This window comes from Cheilinus undulatus, linkage group 11 (assembly GCF_018320785.1).
Source record: "Cheilinus undulatus linkage group 11, ASM1832078v1, whole genome shotgun sequence".
Lineage (NCBI taxonomy): Eukaryota > Metazoa > Chordata > Actinopteri > Labriformes > Labridae > Cheilinus > Cheilinus undulatus.
In genome coordinates this window covers 31,714,255-31,732,784 of record NC_054875.1, presented here as the reverse complement: position 1 = coordinate 31,732,784, position 18,530 = coordinate 31,714,255, and the positions used below count along the sequence as shown (strand labels likewise).

Here is an 18,530-nt window from a genome sequence, read left to right as displayed (position 1 = left end):
AAATAATGTATAGATTGGTGTTTTCAATCTAAATTTGTGCTAAAATTGCTTGAAAACAGTGCATATTACTGCCTGAGACCCTCCTGAGTTTGGGCTAAGGCCCAGCTATCAAACACTTCTGGTTCTGCTCCTGACAAATACCATTTCCAATTTCTAAATGTTTTTGTGCAAATGACTGAGGTTAAACGGCGGTGTCGGAGTATTTATTACAAATTCTAGACTCAAGACATTAGTATTTTGACCTTTCCCTCTTTATCCTTACCTATTGTCTACGTTTGTGTCTCTGCACAGTCTTCATGCACTCCCAGGCCAGTGTGGTGCAGCAGTACGGACAGACTGTGTGATGTCTGTAAACATTTGTGTTTGCTCTCAGCGGGATAGAAAGGGAGTGATTTCATTAGCATGGCTCGGAGCTTTGAGGTATGTTTGTGTGCTTTTCTTCCAACCCGATGGTATAGTACTAAAACCATATGCCCTTAAGTGCGTACCTCTGCCTAATGCATGTGACAGCGCTGTTTTCTCTAATTAAGTTCTCTCTATGTGTCTGATGCACACTGTAGCACTCAGTCTCACACACACACACACATACACACAGAGGCCTGCACACAGACTGGAGTTAACAACAGGGGCCTGGGAGGAAAATGAACATGCTTCAACTCTGATTATGCTTACAGAAGGGCTTTAAAAAACATTAGATCTGTTTTATAATGGGAAATTTGCTCACAGAGGCGTATTTCTGTCTTCTGAAGGCAAGTGGCAGAGAAATGTGATGTTGCAGGCAGGTTTAAGACAAGGAAACGGAGGAAAACATGAGGAGTAAGTAAGTGTGTGTGTTTGATGTGGTTGGAAAAGAGTGTGGCAGGTGGAGGGAGAAAATAGGTGCTGGTGCCTCAGCGTTTTTGCGCCGGCGGTTGCACCAAGTACCCATCACCCATGGACCCCTAACTTCCTCTCTCCACTATGACATCACACTCCCTCGTCCCTCCCAGCCCCGCCTTGTCAGAAGCGATGAGCTGGTGAGTCAGTTGGTTCCGAGGAGCCATGTGATTCGGGGCGACGTTGCTGCAAGTGCGGCGGGATGGGCCGGGGCCCTTTTTTCATTTCTTAATCAGATGTCTAAAAGAGGGTGGGAGAAGGGGGGGTGGGGGGGGGTGTCTGTTTGTATGTGTCTGTGTGTTTGTGCAGTTCTTTTTGTGCTCAAAGCCTCAAAACATGGCAGTCAGGCAAAGCGTTTTGCCTATCGCCACAAGGCACCTGACACCACGCATGGCGGACCCAGACAGTGCGGTAAGGGCCAAAACCAGTCTGGTGGGAGGAGGCGGAGGTGGATAACAACAGTTGGATCTGTTGTTGAATAAGATGTCCTATTCTGTGCTTATCAGGTGCTCTTTGTATGGAGATGGATCTCATGACGTCTCTGTTTTGTTGTAAGATTTCCCCTCCACTCACTAAAAGCCAGAATTCTACTAGAAAGACTGAGAGAGGTCTTTTTGACTGCTAGGTCTGATAAAAGGTACCCAGTACAAACAGAAATATATTTATTGCGTTGGGAAATCTTTTTAAAAATTAAATGACATAGAAATGTACATTTTATCTGATTCATGCAGACATTTATTATTTATTCCATATAAAAACACCTACACTTGCAATAGATAATTCATCTAACACTCAGGACAAAAAAGAACAATGGTTGTATCTAAACTGAGGATGAAACGTTCAGTTTTGAACCCCTTTAGTCCAACAGACTACTTATAGAAAATCTATTTTGGGATTGGAACTGTCCTGATCACCAGAAAGTTTGGGCACTACTTTCCAATAAATACTGCAGTGCTGTTACCACCTACTGTCATCAATTTTACCAGTATGTTCACTCTAACAGTACAGTGCCATCTGCTCAGTTGTTTATGAATGTTTATGCTGTTAGTTAATCCAGAAAAACTTTATCGCTTATCTTCATCAAAGCTTCATCCAGGAGAAATGTTACAAGCTATGCGAAAGAAACTCTGCAAAGTTTACTGCATCAACGCAAATTTTCTTTTAATATTCTTAATATTTGTGATGGTAATAACATTTTGTTAACAGTTTAGTTTACGGCACAATTGTCACCATTAATTAGTTGTTTATAAGCATGCTAATTAGTAGTGTATTCATAATTTATTAGGATAAATGTGCCGCTCTGTTGTGCTGATCAAGGGCTGGTTTCAAAGTCAATTTCAAGGATGAACATCTTATAAATCACCTCTATCCAGGTTTTATGGGGAGAGAAAATCAGATAACACTGTTCTGGCTGTCAAAGCATTTCATCAGAGTTTCATAAACCAAAATTAACTCATAAATAACAAGTTAAAGCCCATTTAAGAACAGCGAAGTCCAACTAAAGATGTGAAATTAGCACCGACATGAAACAAGAAACAAACAAATCTTTAAAAAATCACGGTAACACTTGAGTTTAGGGTAAAATTCTCACTATTAATTAGCTGCCTATTAGTACCTTTTTCTACAAGACCATAATCTACGGCTAATAGGCTGTTAATTAAGACTTTTCCCTTTATAACCTCCTTATTACTGCATATCAATAGCTAATTAGGATGTTGATTCACATTAATTATGATCTCAACCCTTAAGGTCCCACTGGCTATTTTGCCATTTTGTTAATACGTTTCTTCCGAAAATATGAACCACTTAGAAAATGTATACCATGCTCATGTTTAATATAATTTTTTTCTGCTCTACCTCAACTTTATGAAATTAAAACAATACTTTTAGGTTTAATTTACTGTATTAGACAGAGGACCTCCAAAAAAAACACAAAGCTCCCAAAAATTGATTTAAAAAATGTTGTTTAAAACAATATATTGCCATTTTTAAAAGAAATTACAAAATGCTGAATTTATGAAAAAAAAAGTATACCAGTGCCAGTCCTGTACTGTATGGTCCACTGTCCCCAGTGTGAAAAATGAACTTTTATATCAAATTCAAATGATCATATTTCCTGTTTTACTGGGCATGTTGACATCAAACAAAAATGAAAAAAAAGCTTAAAAACACGCCTTCAGCACTAAGCGATTGCAATGCAAAATGTGGCGTTGATTTCATGTTATCAAGTGACAAAAATAGCGGATGCTGACGCTGGCATGAACGTGGCCCCCTTAAGGTTAATATACTATGCTTAGTATGGCCCTTATAAGGTAGTACATCCACATAAATAGTTCTTCTGTCTTAATTACTCCTAATAAATATGGTATACTCTCATGAAACAAAGCATAGCATTTTTGTTCTTAGTAATGCCCAAATAACTCCACTAGTGGTTTCACAATTCTTACTTTGTATTCTGAAGTTGCCTAATCTTTACAATAATAATTCAAAACAGAGTACAACAAAATCAACTGAAAGAGCATATTCTTGTGAAATGTATTATTTTGACAACAAAATATACAGTTCCTGGCAAAAGAAATGGGAACAATTTTCCAGATGCATACCTCTATATTTCACTGCCAAAGTGAGCTGCTGAACTATCTTTCACTGTTCAATGTTTTTAAGAATGTTTTACAGCGACAATAAAAGATCTAATCTATCTATAACACATCACAGGTGTACTTATAATGCATTACAATGCCCCCATAATGCTGTTTAACATTAGCTATAAGCACTCAAGACTGTAGATAATGCCTCATTACAATTATCATAACTAAAATCAGGGCTGCTATAAGCTTTTAAAAATCCAATTTAAGACTTTTTAAGACCTTTTAAAGACCTGGCAAAAATGAATACCACTTTTCCATAAACGGTCAAACTGAAAGGCATGAGATATCCTGGTACACCAGACTAGAGCTGAATTTTCTGATTTAATGACTGTTTATGAAATGTCAAATGGTATAGGAAAAGGATGTTATTTTTTGTTCATTATAAACGTCCTAATTTGATGATTTCAGGCACGTTTATTGCCTCTATTTTGATATGTTGCACAGTAATTTCTATCCTAACAAATTTTCGCAGCTGAGCTGAGAAGAATCCAAACAGTAACTATTTAAAAGCAGAATAATGCTTTTTGTCAGGTAAGACTGGTTGACATAAGGGTGGGCTGCAAGGAACAGAACAGAAGTTTATTAAATCACAGTGAGTCAGACAAATCAGAGGGGGTCGAGGGTCCTCCCCCACAAAATTTAGTACTTCCAACACTGAATTCTCTGAATTATGGAGAACATTTGCAACAATTTTTCAGGGTACATGATTAAAATTGTATATGGTTGGCCTGAAAACAAAGATTGTATAAAGACATGTCTTAGTCAAAGTGCCCTCTAAAATTTAAGACTTTTTGATGTCCTTAAATTTGTTAAACGGATCTGCAGAAACCCTGAATGTAATGTGTGTCTATAATGACTTCTAAACATACTCATACTGTGTTATAGTGTGCATATAATTAGTATTATATCAATATTACATACTTATAAATACTTAGAAGGTTTTAAAAACATTTTCACACCATAAGGCATCTTATAATGACTTAAAAGTTTGAAGTCAACACAACATAATTGCTGGCCACTTGTATTTGCAAACATCAAAGTGTATTACATTCCTTTAATTAATAAACACACTACAAGCACACACACACCACTTTGTCACTTTGAGCACATATGATTTACGGTTATAATTTTTTCTCTTCATTAGCAGTTATTAGTTTGCTATTATTGCTGTTATTCATGTTCAGCGCTGTGGCTATTCTGGGATCCCCCTGCCCTTCCACAAGCCTGTGTGGAAAGCATCGAGTAGGAACAGCACGTATTCATGTTACATGCCTACAAGGACAGCATGAGCCGGGGAGAGAAGCAGCAATAAACCCAGAGCTGAGCAGATATCGATGACAACAGAATGGCACTGATTAAGTCAGATATAACATAGGGGAGGAGCTGGGGTGGAGGGGGGGTTCGCAAAAAGCAGCTTGCAGAGGGAGCAGCAAAGCATAGCCAGGCAAGAGCAGTTTCAATATGGTGGCATGAGTGTGATTAGCCAATAGTGTGCCTACAGCAAACTCTGGACTCTGTGGCCTACCTGAACTAATGCTGTATGCTCTACTAATGTTGAGAATTGTACCATCATGGTGAACAAGACCTCACATTAGTTTGGGGTACATATCCTGAGTTACAAACATTTAATTAGGAGTTATTTGGACATTACTTAGAAGAGAATGTTATGCCTTATAAGGGCCATCACAGCAAAGCATATCAAGATCATGATTAACGCCTAACAACTTCCTAATTTGCTATTAATAAGCCATAATAAAGAGATTATAAAGGGAAAACTCTTAGTTAACAGCCTATTTTAGATTTTGGTATTGTAGAATAAGGTACCAACAAGCTCTTGATAATGACTAATAAGCAGTTAGTATGCTACTAAATAGCATGCTAATAAGCAGCTAATTAATGGTGAGAAGTTGCTGAAGTGTTACCATATTTTTTTTACATCTTTGGTTGGACTTCTCTGTACTTAAATTAGCTTTAATTTTTAAGTTAATTTTGGTTTATGAAACCATGATGAAATGCTTTGACAGCCAAAATAGTGTTTGCTGATGTTTCTCTCTCCATAACAGCTGAATAGAGGTGATTTCATAATATAGTCAACCCTGATATTGTCCTTTAAACCAGCCCTTGAACAGCACCAAAGAGCAGCACATTTATACCGACTAATAACAGCCATAAACCTCTCCAGCCTGGTTTAATTAAACAATTTAACATGTAAAATTGGTCCAATAGGCAGCTTACTCTGTGAGAACGATGAATACTGCCAAGCAAGCAAGATGCAGCTGCCACTGCAGAAGAATGAATCAATTTAAAATCCGTATAGTCAAAATGACCGCCTGTGGTCTAAGTTGTCATATTTTCTTTTCCTTTTGTACATTTTGTTTGAACAACATTTTAAACTGAAATGCAGACACATTTAGAAAAAGTTAGGTACCAGCTGAGTTGGCACTTTTAATTCAGCAAAGTTATACACACAACAGTTGTAAAAACATCTTGTCTTTCCTGTGTTAAACCTTCTCCACTTCTTTCTCCTAACACGCCTCCCTATTCCCTCCCCCTCTTTTTTTTCTACCACCGTACTCATCACTCTTTCTTTGCCTTGTTTCCTTGTTGTCTTGACAGAAGATCCGAGCTGACAAACGGGGGCATCCGTTACTGTAGCACTGCCTAATCTCTGTAATGGTCCCCACAGATACAGGACTGGTGGTGGGCAAACACTCGCACACACATGGACACGCACGCAGACATACACATGCAAACACACCTCAACTAACTGGACAAGTGTACATGCAAAGCCCCGAGGTCAACAATCGTCTCAGCCTTTTGCACTCGCTCCAAACTAGGCTACTCTCTGGATCTCTTCCTAACTCTTCCGTCTTTCACACAAACACGCACACATGGCCAAGCACCCGTCTCCTTGTTCAGCACCAGCTGAGGAGCACCCCGGTTTTGTGGGGGAGCAGGGGGAGCTCGTTATCCTCATTAATTAATGACAAAAGCGATGTAATTGTCCATCCATAATCCTCCATGTGGAGAAGGTGTGACAGGCAGGGCCGGGACTATCGTGTACGGCGAGAGCAGCTCATAAACACACACAGAGGAAATGAAGACACAGATCCTCCTGTTTGTGGTTGAGTGTGGCTAATGATGCACTTGGCAAGACTGGCTTGTAATTACAAAGTGATGCGTAAGGTTGAACTGGATATTTCCATTGCTACAAAAACAATTGAAAGTATATCGCTTGATTTTTCCAAGTCTTATCATATTTTGGCATTTGTGTCTACAACATGCTGTACCCCCAAATCTCTAAATGAAAAGACAAGATTAATGGCACTTCCTGCCACCGACGATCTCGTGCTAGCCTAATTAAAACCATTGGAACATGCGCCTGGCCAAGGATCAGTGGCTTTTAATGAGGAGCTTGTAGGCTGATTTGGGCCTCATTTTCTGCTTAATAAGGCCGGTTTAAAAAGTAATTTTGGTGGGATGTGACTCCTTTAAACCTGCTCATTATCAATGATAGCGCTTCACTTAAGTACTTCAGGAAACGCTGTGTTTAATTAATATTGTGCCGCGCGCGTGGATTAGCTGACAGGCCGCAATGGTGCGAGCGCGAGCGAGTGAGCAAGGGAGCTAAAATTGATGAAGAACTTTCAAGGGCACTGATTTCATTAAGCAGCTTCATTACGGCCCAAATAACTCTTCATGTCATTTCGATGCTTCAGTCGCTTTCACAGCACACACACAAAGACACACAAAATAATCCTGTGCTGAATGAGGAAGGTGCACCAGAGATTTTAAGAGAGAAAATAAGACAATAAAAACTTTCCCTCTTCCTGACATGTTTTCTAGTTCTTCTGTGTGTGGTGCTAAAGGGCTGCATGCATGTTTTTCCACTTTATGCAACTTGTTTGCTATTTTTCATTCCCGTCTTATTTCACAGCTTTTTCTCTCATAAACAGAGCTTTTAAGGTCAAGCAGTTTAAGGGCTTGAGAGTGCTGTAACAACTTTCACTGTGCGATCCTAACGCTTCCACAACGATGAGGCTACAAAGGCTCTTACGGCCTCTTCAATCCCATTGTGATAATCTTCTTAGCCCCTTGACTCCACAGTTCAATATGTATAGAGAGAGAAAGAGCTGGACTTGAGGGGCTTTAAGAGTCCTGGAGCTCAGTGTTTCTCTGGGATTTTCCTCTCTCCAAGACCAGTTACCAAATAAACATGAGGCTCCTTTGTCATACCAAGGCGAGGTTTAGTGTACATCAGTAAATCTCAGACATTCGGCAGGTGATTATTATCCCAATCCATTTATCTTTCCTCGCTGTTGCTGTTTTAATCTGTTTTGGTTATGATGAAATAAGCCAAGAAGATTTCACAGCTCAAAACAACAAAATAAGTGCGATACTCTCCAAACAAAACAAGGCAGGAGTAAACCTTTATTCTACTGTCATTATTAAATTAAGTTAAATTAAGGTCTTCTATCTAAATACTGTGATCCAGGAGCTACAATGGGTGGCCTCTAAGAGCACAATTTATCAGTTTTAATTACAATTCATCCAATTGTTTCAGACTTTTTATCAAAACCAAAAATATCAACCTAATAGCTCCAGAGAAGTCAGGGATCACTGCAGTTTTAAGGATTCATCCTTTGGGAACTATAAATGTGTACATTGAGCCACCAGAAATGAAGACACTTTATTAAATCTTTCACCTGCAAGTGTAGCTACAGAATCGTCAACAGATCATCTAGGTCTAGAGAGATATATCACAAGGGAAGCACAAATTTCTGCACAGAGCTTTGAGCCGCTCTATCAAAATGATGCTGAGGTATTTCTGCATGTGTAAAACTAAGAAAGTGTCATTAGAGTCAAAAGAATGTCATTGCATATCTGGACAATATTTTAGCCACTTTATTAGATTTTGTGGTATTTTTTGTCTTTATATTTGAGATTATTGACCTGCTGCTGTTGCCGAGTAGAAAGGATCGCTAAAATAACTGAGATATGATCTGAAACCCATACAGGTCTGGACATATCTTTCAGACACAAACCTAGCACAAAAAGTAAGGAAATTTGTGTTTGGTAGATTTTTTTCTGTCGTAACAATGCTTCCTGGAAATAAATTTTACGCTGTTGGAGAGCCTCTTTATTTCCATTTGAAATGGTACATTTGTAAGGAGCATGCATTTGTGGGATGAGCAGCAGAGCTGAGTATGTGGGTTGTGCCCATGAAAACAGTTGCCAAAATTTTCTGCCTAAGCCAAACTCTTTATTCTGCCATTAACGCTTGTTTTATGTTGTCAGCTGGACTGGATGATTAAGGTTTGAAGAAGTATGACATAATGGCACTTTAACAATTTATTCGTTTAACCAACAGGAGCCTCAGCAGCATGTTGAAGAACCACACACAGCCACAACAGCCTGGCACCTCCTCCTCATGCTGATCACCAGCCTGGTCACACACTGCCGGGGGATGGCATCCCATGCTTCATCCAGCATTCGTGGCAAGGCAGCCAATGTGGTTGTGTCGGTCACTCTGGCACACCCACTTAGTGGCCCGTCTCTGACATCCCCCTGTTATATCGTTAGCCTCAAAGCATGACTTAGTCAACTATTCTATGTGGCTAAAGGCATGGAATTCGGCCTTCAGTTTGTAGATAGCACTAGGGTTTACTCCAAATAATGCTGCAACTTGGTTAAGGTTGAAGTTGCCCTATCACATAAGCCCTATCCACATCAGTCAAACGTGGCATGCCGATTCTTAGAACGACACCTACTGACCACAGTAGCAGGGCAAATGCTCACAGGTGCTGCCAATCAGGTGTATGGGGGTACCAGAAGCTTTAAAAAAGTCAAAGGCAAAAGCAAAATTAGCTGTTTGGCATTGGCAGAGAAGATTTGATAATTTTATCATGGGCACAACCCACATACTCAGCTCTGCTGCTCATCCCACAAACTAATGTTCTTTACAAAGGTGGTACCATTTAAAAGGGAATAAACAGGCTTTCCAATGGTGTAAGATCTACTGCCGAGAAGCATTGTTACCACAAAGAAATAATCTACCTCTAAATTATAAAGCTTGCACTTGTTGATCTTACAAGCAAAATGAGAAGTTCACCAAAATAAGGAGGCATCTCCTCTGAAACCATATGTAAGATGCATGCTGTCATATTTGATCTAAAAGTACAAAAACGTTGTTGCTAGAAAAGTCAAAGAAATCTTTGGGATCTATACCATGAATGGCACGCCAATATTTTCAGACACTATTATTATTTTTTTTGTCACACCTTTTCCTTAATCTTTTCTTATTCTTTGGCCTTCTTGTCTTCTGGGGAAAAAGTCTGAAAATCCAGGAAATTATCAGGATGTATCCTCTAGGAACAATGCATGTTAGAGCACAATTTTTAACAATAGAGTAGATCTTGCCTTATTTTTCTTTCACATTTGAACTCTTGTATTTGCTGCTATTGGCAGAGAGAATGGCATAAGGCCATAAAATCCATGGGATAGCCTATATCCTCTGGGATCAATGCTTGGACAACTTTATTTAATATCTGAGATAGCCCTCGTGATATTTTTCTCTACAAATATAAGCTTTAACCTGATGCTGCTGGCCGAGAAATGTCCAAGAATCACCAAAGTTATTGAGGAACAATGCATGTCTGGAATGTTTCATGACAGCATAATAGATGGACTTTTTGATAATATTTCTTCATTTTTTTGTTAAACTTCACTTGATTGTCTTGCATACAAAAGGTAAAATTATCACAGAAATCCTCAGGATATATCCCCTGGGACCCAGGCATATCTGGATTAAATTCTTACACAGTAAGTTAGATACTGAGATTGTTCTTCTAAAACTTAATTAAAAGGTTGGCCTGCTGGTTCTACAAGTTAAGATCAGAGGATAATCAAAATCATTTGGCCATATCTTCTGGTAACATTGTATATTAGGACTTGTGCCAAAACTGCTGGTTTTACTAGGCAAATATGACCATCACCGAAACTGTTATCACATATCCTCTGCAAACCGACATCAAATTTCATGTAGTACATCTGATAGTTGCTGGTTTGGACTTGGGAGTTTGGCAGACGGGTTGACAGACGGCTAAATGTTAAAAAAGAAGAAGCTTAAAATATGATTCTAAAATAGAGAAGAGAAACAAAACATGCTTCTTTGGACCTACAGTAGTGGCTTCAGACAATTTGTGTCACAAGCTCGAGCAGTTGATAAATCTCATCCTGCACATTTCCTAAATGATTTTATCTTATAAGCTGTGGCACAAAGGGACAGAAACATGAAGCTTCCAGAAAGCTGATCTGGAATCAGAGAAAGGGAAAGAAGACCGAGGAGGGACAGTGGGAAATACAGAGAATAAAGGCGTTACATTTCAGGGAAGAGATAAATTGAGAGAGTGAAATGCTCACTCTAATCTCCACTATGGGGACCTGCTTACATTATTTTGGCCATGTCTTGTTGATAGTATTCACACAGTACAACATCCTATCAGGTAATATCGCAGCCTTTGAAGGATTAGCAGGAATAAGAGGGCTTTATTCTGTTTTGTGGAAGGGATAATTCCTTTGAAATATTCTAACATTTTCAAACTAATATGGAAATGGATTTGAGCTTTTTACTTTTTTTTTGCATGCAGAGGTTTCTTCAGGACAGCGTAGCAGAGGAGCAAATGAAGCGATTGAAAAATAGAGACTGATGCATTGTGGAGAAAAGAACAACAGTAAATAAGTTACATAAGAGGACAATGTCATTCAATTACTCTCTGTAGGAGAGTAATTTTCACAGTTTTTGTTTTTTTTTTAATCATGATTTACATGCTACATAAAGGGGCTAGCTTTATGCTGCTAATGCTAATGCCACGGTGGTTAATACAGGAGCTGGAGATGAGCCACAGCTCGGCTACCTTGTTATTCCTTTTCAGCACAAATAAGAGGATAACAGAGCCAGATATGATCCGCAGTGACGCTTATTGTTCTCCAATTGTTTTTGGTCCTGAGTCAAACAGCACGAAAACACCTCTAAAACCCTGCTGGTTTTGTTTTGTCACAGTGAATGTAAGGAAAGGTAAGATTATGTATCTGCGATGCAGCTAGCACTGCATGAAAACAGCACCTTGTTAAAAGACAATATTGTTCTGTATTAATGAATCAATTAACTTCCAGGCAACTGTATATGAATCATTCATTATCAGGGCTCTGCTAGCCTCCCGCTGTTATCTCAGAGGTCCCACAGACGGCCCATAGGTCCTCGTGTCTCAAGGTTGATCTGCTCAGTGGACAGACACCAGACAGCTGCCCATCAGTCTCTGGCTACAGAGCGGCCGTTAGAGCCTGTTTGTGTCTGTGTGTTTGTCATTTACAGCTTTAATTAGACACGGCCATTAATGGAGGAGATGACTTTGGGGCCGAGGATGAATGACACTCTGTCATCTCAGGCAGCAGGGCGACAATATGTTTCACTAAGAGTCGAGGAGGAGGAAGCTACAACGGTGGAGATGAAGGGTGAAGGGAGGGTCAGATTGGTGTTAGTTATGAATGGATGGTTCTGTGTGTGGGAGAGTGTGTTTACATGTGTGTGTGTTTGTTAATGGAGATGCATACTGTATCTCTGCTGGTCCAGGTCACCTGCAGCTCCCTCTGTTGTGTTAAGGATTATCCCAGGAAGTGAAGTGGAGCAACAGTAATGTGGAGCTCGCCTCTTACTGTAAGAGTCTCTGACACGCTCACATACACACATCATTTTATGGAGAGTGTGTTACCTACAAAACAAAAACAAAGACACAAATTAAACCTGCATGATTCACTAAAGATTCAGAGGTTAAGTATTTTATGTTGTGTTTTAAGGGTTTAATGACTGATTCATACAAATTGCTATTTTGAGGTTTGTTAACTCACTTCAGCACAGCAGGAAAATTCTTTCTGCAAAGGTGTTTATTTAAGCAGCTATCCTAAATTTAGTCTAAGTCTTTAGATTAAATGTTTTTTGATTTTTTTCACATTTTTAACCCTTATGGTCCAGTTTTAGTTCAAAAAGTTCTTCCATGTTACTTTTAGTCAAGGCATTTATTTTCTTTTAACTAATTAAATTGTTAAAATAATATAAACGTTAAACACTCATATTATTGCACAAAAAGTAAATCCATGTATATATCTTTTTAGGGATACATGATATAGGCTAATCGGTACAATATCTGTATCAGCATATGACAACTTCGGCCAATATTTACATCTGATATTTTGGCTATAAAATCTGCCTATATCAGCTGTAAATATTACCCATATGAACAAAGTCTTTATCCTTGTTCATCATCATTCCTTAAACTTTAAAGTGCATTTTAAGGACTTAAATTTGTCAATAAGTTCATCCTCAAAATTTGAATTGTGTGTTTTTAGGGGACTAAAGTTTTAGATCTGAACATCTAAATATCAATATCAACTATAATCATTATGTAAATATTGGCTATAATCATTTTGATATGATAATTTTCTATTATGATTATGGAATTTCATTATTTGTCTCAATATATCTGCTTACGTGTCTCCTTTACTTTGGATAAAAAAGCTGTTTTTTTCCACAGTAACAACTAAATTCATTGGAATTTCCACAGTCCATTCTTTCTTAGGAAAATTGGGAAAACAAGATGGATGCATGCATGTCCTTTTGTAATGATTTTTTGACATGTTTTTACATGATGCAACGTTTTTCCTTAAACGAGTTTGAGTCACCAAACTTTTTTTTTTTTTCCAAACTGGGTTGTGATTTCTCTTCAGTGGCTGGGTTCCTGATGCCTGACTAGTTGAGAACCACTGATTTAAAATATACTGCTTGAAAATAGTGCCATACCTTATATAAACAATGGCAAAATATCATGGATCTGAATGTACAACAGTCAGGCACTAACATCTAAGTCCTGTTTAAGTCTGACATAAAATAAATGTACTTTTCTTCAGATGTTTTTTTATCACCAACTATTTCGAGCTTGTCTTAGTCCACTCTTTCTCATGGAAAAGGTTAATCAATGAAATTAACACTGTTTTGAAAAATCTTAAACTTGAGTTCCCTTTTTTCCCAAGAAAAACTGACATTTGATCTTGATTTATATATTCTGGCAAAGTGATGCAGGTCCTGCATCATATCCTGAAATACACGTAAGAAAGTGTGACTATGTGTCCATGTTTCCATACAGCGAGTTAAATGGAAACTAGGGCTGTCAGCATTAATGCATTAATCAGTGTGATCAAGGTCCATAATTAGTGCATTTTTTACAGCTTATTATTAGAGAGATAGGACAGTGGACAGGGCTGGAAACAGGGATGACATAGGCTGGACCTGAATCCAGGCTGCCCAAATACATGGGGCGCAACAAGACCATGAGGCCACCTGCGCCCCGGCATTGTTTTTTAAAATCGCATTACTGCATGTTTCATTGTCCCAATCAGCACATTTTAGTTACGCCACTAAAACAGTAATCTAAAGTAAGTAGTCAACTTTCCTTTGAATGTCTTGTGTTACTTACTGTTACTTTACTTACGTGTTACTTTTAAAAACTCGAAGACAGCTCAGTGGCCAAGTCAAAATGAATCAGCACCTTGTTGTCAAACGTTTTACTTTTTCACCTTATTTCCTTTTTAAATCCATAACCATTTCCTCTTTCCGTTTGAGTTCTTGTCATAAGCTTCTGTCAACCCAAGATCCTTTTATCTTTCAAAGTAAAAGCAGGTCTGAATCAAAACGGGAAGTCTGAGTCCAAAATGAAACAACAAAGGTTTAAATGCAAAACAGTGGAATTTAAAATATTAAAAAAGAATAAAAACTACAGAAATTCAGAAATTAATTGTAATTTAAGTTATATCATTTGACAGCCTCAAGAGAAACCATTCCCTTCTTGGACCAAATCCAACCCCAAATGGTGATATCCATTTTGAAACTGAAATATTCAAAAACATTTCTTTCCCTTGAGAATAAATGCCAAATGTTTATTAGTTTAATTATAACAAGTGCAAGGATTTTGTTTTTTCTTCTCTTGTATCTAAAAAAGTCAATGGAATCTGTTTGCTCTTTTGGAAAAAAAAAATCTCACTGTTAACCATTTAATCAACAAGATAATTGGCAGGTTAAGAAAAATGAACTGACACAGATACAGAGGGCTGTAAAAAGGCTGTCATGATATAAACCATTGGAGGAGGAATATGTTTCATTTCTAAAGGGACATTTCTTCACTTCCTCTGAGAGTGTCCCATGATTTATAGTTATTGGTTGAGGGTTTGTATAGAAAGCCTGACCCAGATAAATTTAAGTTTACCCAAGGTTATGTGTCCTCAGTGATCCACATGGCAATGTAGAGCCATGGACTTCATTTATTTGGGTAAAATAGTGAGAAAACAAATGATGACAAACTGGAGAAACTCAATGAGTCCTCTTTTTATTCTATTAATATCTGAGCATAATCCCGCCCATTCAACACCCACCGTTAGAGCAATTTAAAACCTTAAGTGAATGAGGACTAGCTCACACTTCTAATACACTCAGATGGTTAATATTGTCCAGTAAGATCATAAATAATGTTAATGTTATTGTGGATTTGGTTCCCAGAGGCTTTAATTCCAGACTTGTACAGTTCATAACCGGAATCTACAACCTTGTCTGCATTTTTCATGATGTTGTTTTGAATTGGACATATTCACACAGGTGCACCCGTGCAGCACAAACAAAACATGTTTTCTTCAGAATTCGCAGCTCATAAACAAATTAATTTATTACTTTTGGGAATGAAAAAGCTAAATATTATTAATCCAATCCCATCAATCGTAATCTTCTTCTATTAATATTGCAAAACAATAAAACAGTGTTTTGTGATCCAAGCCAGGGAATTACACAGGACACATTTATATTATCCCCTTTAGCCCCCACACACACACACGCACACACACACAGACTTCTGATCTTCCTTATAAGGTGAACATGGGATTTCTGGTAATGTCCCGACTCCATTTTCATTTTAATCACGGCAATGGGATGAGACAAGCTGGCAGGGCGGGCTCGGCCTGGCTCGGTTGATTGTTCTGATTGAGTTTTCTTTGTTTGGCAGATATGTAATACAGCCTGCTTAAGAGGATTTGATGAGGGGAAGGAGGTTATTGTGTGATTTAATCATGTTCACTGAGGTGAACCTGCACTTGTCCACTTCCTGAGCGCAGCCCTCAGGTCTTGTGGAGTGGCATTAAAACCATACCGCTGCTATGCCATAAAGCACCGGGGTGTAGGTTAGGACATGAGGGGGGAAATTCTATTGATATAAATGAATAGTTAAAAGATATATATTAAGGATACTATCATATTAGAGTTAAGAGGAGGATATTGCAGTATTCTGCATGACGTAAAACTGTATATCATTTAATTTTTATATACTTCAGTTTATGAAATGACCCTGCCTTTATTTGAGAAAGGCCTGAAAACAAGACATGCTTTTTATTTTCAAACACAGTTCAATGGGAAAGACCATAAAATTGACCATCATCCCCAGAAATCATTTGCATATTGTGCACAAAATGTGTATTTTAATGAGTAAATTAAATGCAAACCATTTTGTTCTGCCTTTATGTCAACATGCTGCACAGCTGGTACGCGGTTTTATTCTGCCATTTTTGCACATAAGTTGAAGGATTTTGTATGTTAGTGCTTTTTATCTTTATTTCTTCATTTAACTTACTTTTTATTATTTTTTATTTCTTTCTTTTTAATTAGAGATGTGAGTCTTTCAGTACCTCATGATTAGATTCAATAGCAGCTCTAGAGGTCACAATTTGGGGATTATTTCAGTATATACTTCAGTCTGCTGTGAACTAAGAGCTATAAATGATATGTTTACATTAAAGAGATTGTAAAGTGCGTCCCAAAAATCTTTTTTTCTCTTTTGCCTGTTTATGGTGTTTTTATTTGCTGATTACAATATTGTCAATAAATGAATTAAATCGTAAAATAAAGACATTTTTGTGCTTACATTGCAAAATTATTTAATAAGGATAAAAATGTGTAGCTGTACGTAAGAAAAGTGAGCAAATGTACATCTAAAGCCTTCACTTTTAACGACGCTGTAGGAGAGCAGGTGTTATGTTTTAACAAGTGACCGTGTTAACTTGTGACGTTTCAGGTGAATGTGTCAGTGTTTGTAACAGTAACATTGATAAAACACTTAACATTTTCTATTATTTCTGAAATATGTTTAGAATATATATGTAATTTAGTGAAAACTTAAAGTCGGCATTTTAAGTTTTCGATTAGATATGTTATTGAAAAAAAAGCCTCATTTGCGTTGTAGACACCAGTTAACACGGTCACTCGTTACACCGTAACACCGGTCTTTGACATCAAACACACCATATATCCAGTTATTATCACTATTAGTGTCAGTTAGCAGTTGTTTGTTTTACTTATTTTCTACTCCAGGTATGATGTGAGCTCAGAGACATATGAAGCGCTCCCGAAGGCTACTTTAGTTTAGCACACTTAGCATACACGTTGTGTCGGGCTTTCTCTTACCTGGGACTGTAGAACCCACAGTGAGTCTCATAAATTTTCTTTTGGTAAAACGGGACGGGCTGAGTGGCTCATGGCTCCATTAATAGCGTAGAAGGCTCGTCAGTATGTCAGATATAGTAATGTAAACATTACCAACGCTCATGCTTGCTAATGCTAACAGCTCAGCTAACGAGCCACACCTGCTGCTGTATTTGTGCATCTGGAAAGACGGAGAAGCTGCACGGCTGGTGCCGCTAGCACCAGGTTTGCTTTGCTCAAACTCTGTTCTTTTGAAAATGCCTTTGGGAAGCTTTAAGTAGATTTAAAAGTTTTGATTCTTGGAAATTCTTGGATTTTGGATTAATTTGAAAATCATACAGATAAATATTTGCGATTCTGACTTGAATCAAGTTTTTTCCAGCACCTCCATTTTTAATATATTTATGAGATATGTGTACAGCTGTAAGCAGGGATGAGAGAGTGGGGAATGACATGCAGGAAAGGAGTCACAGGTCTTCCTAAACCGAGCCCACCTGAATATGGGGCTGGACCTCAGTAGGCCATCTGTGCCTCCTTATGTTTGAATGGCAAACTATTTCAAGCACAGAGGCCGCTAATGAATACCTGCATTTATTTCCCAAACATACAGAAACACCAGGCTGTAGAGAAAAGTACTGGTTCTTAACTTGGGATGGGCTTTTGTATGAAGTTTTATGGTAGGCTCATAGAAAAAAAGTTGATTTAACTCAAACAAATCCATGTTTTGCATGCGTATGGAAATAATTTTAGCAACAAGTTGGGTGTGCAACTGATTTTTTACTGCAGTGGAAAGTGTGCCATTAGTTGTAGTTCATTCAGGAACACTCTCACTATTGTAAGTTTTGGCACCCACTTTGGATGTACAGTGTCATGCTACAGAGTCATTTAGCAGACGCTTTTGTCCAAAGCAACGTACATCTGAGAGAGATATATGGCAATATATCTATCTCTTGACCTTCACTTCCTGTCTGATTTTGACCTGAAAATATTTCAGGAGTTTGTTTCTTCCTATCTCCCCTTACCCTATTCAGAAAGTGAAATGTAGTTAAGAGCTGTTTCTTCTGCATCCTGTAAATCACCCTGACACCTACACCCCGGCAATGGTTTTAAGCATTAAAATTAACTATAAAGAATTTTCAGTCTTGTTGATTATGTCCTTGTTTGCTTTCGTTGGTCATACAGAGGCATATGTATTAATATCAATGCCTTTTAAAGCGAGCAAAAAAGTTCCCACAGGAGTTTTATTTGGGGTTTCACCTCTACCACTGTAGGGAAGTGTCAGGTTCATGAGGCCATATTTCTGCCTGCTGTGTGTTGAACCTTTAACATTTTTAATGATGTCTGAAAAGATGGATTAGTCAGAGGAATATCCCTAGACAGATAATAGACAGATTAAGGATAAGCAAATGTAAGGAGGATGAACTATGCCATGAACA

At 38.1% G+C, this 18,530-nt stretch overlaps 1 long non-coding RNA gene across 1 annotated transcript in view; it reads right to left on the bottom strand.

Moving 5' to 3' along the window:
- LOC121517679 overlaps nt 1–17,243 on the bottom strand; it is a 60,790-nt gene extending 43,547 nt beyond the window's left edge. The window contains exons 1-2 of the long non-coding RNA XR_005992570.1: nt 17,077–17,243; nt 12,138–12,295 (exon numbers count right to left, since the gene is read on the bottom strand). This is a non-coding gene — a long non-coding RNA (uncharacterized LOC121517679). The remainder of the gene's footprint in view (nt 1–12,137; nt 12,296–17,076) is intronic.
- Between the last annotated feature and the right edge of the window lie 1,287 nt (nt 17,244–18,530).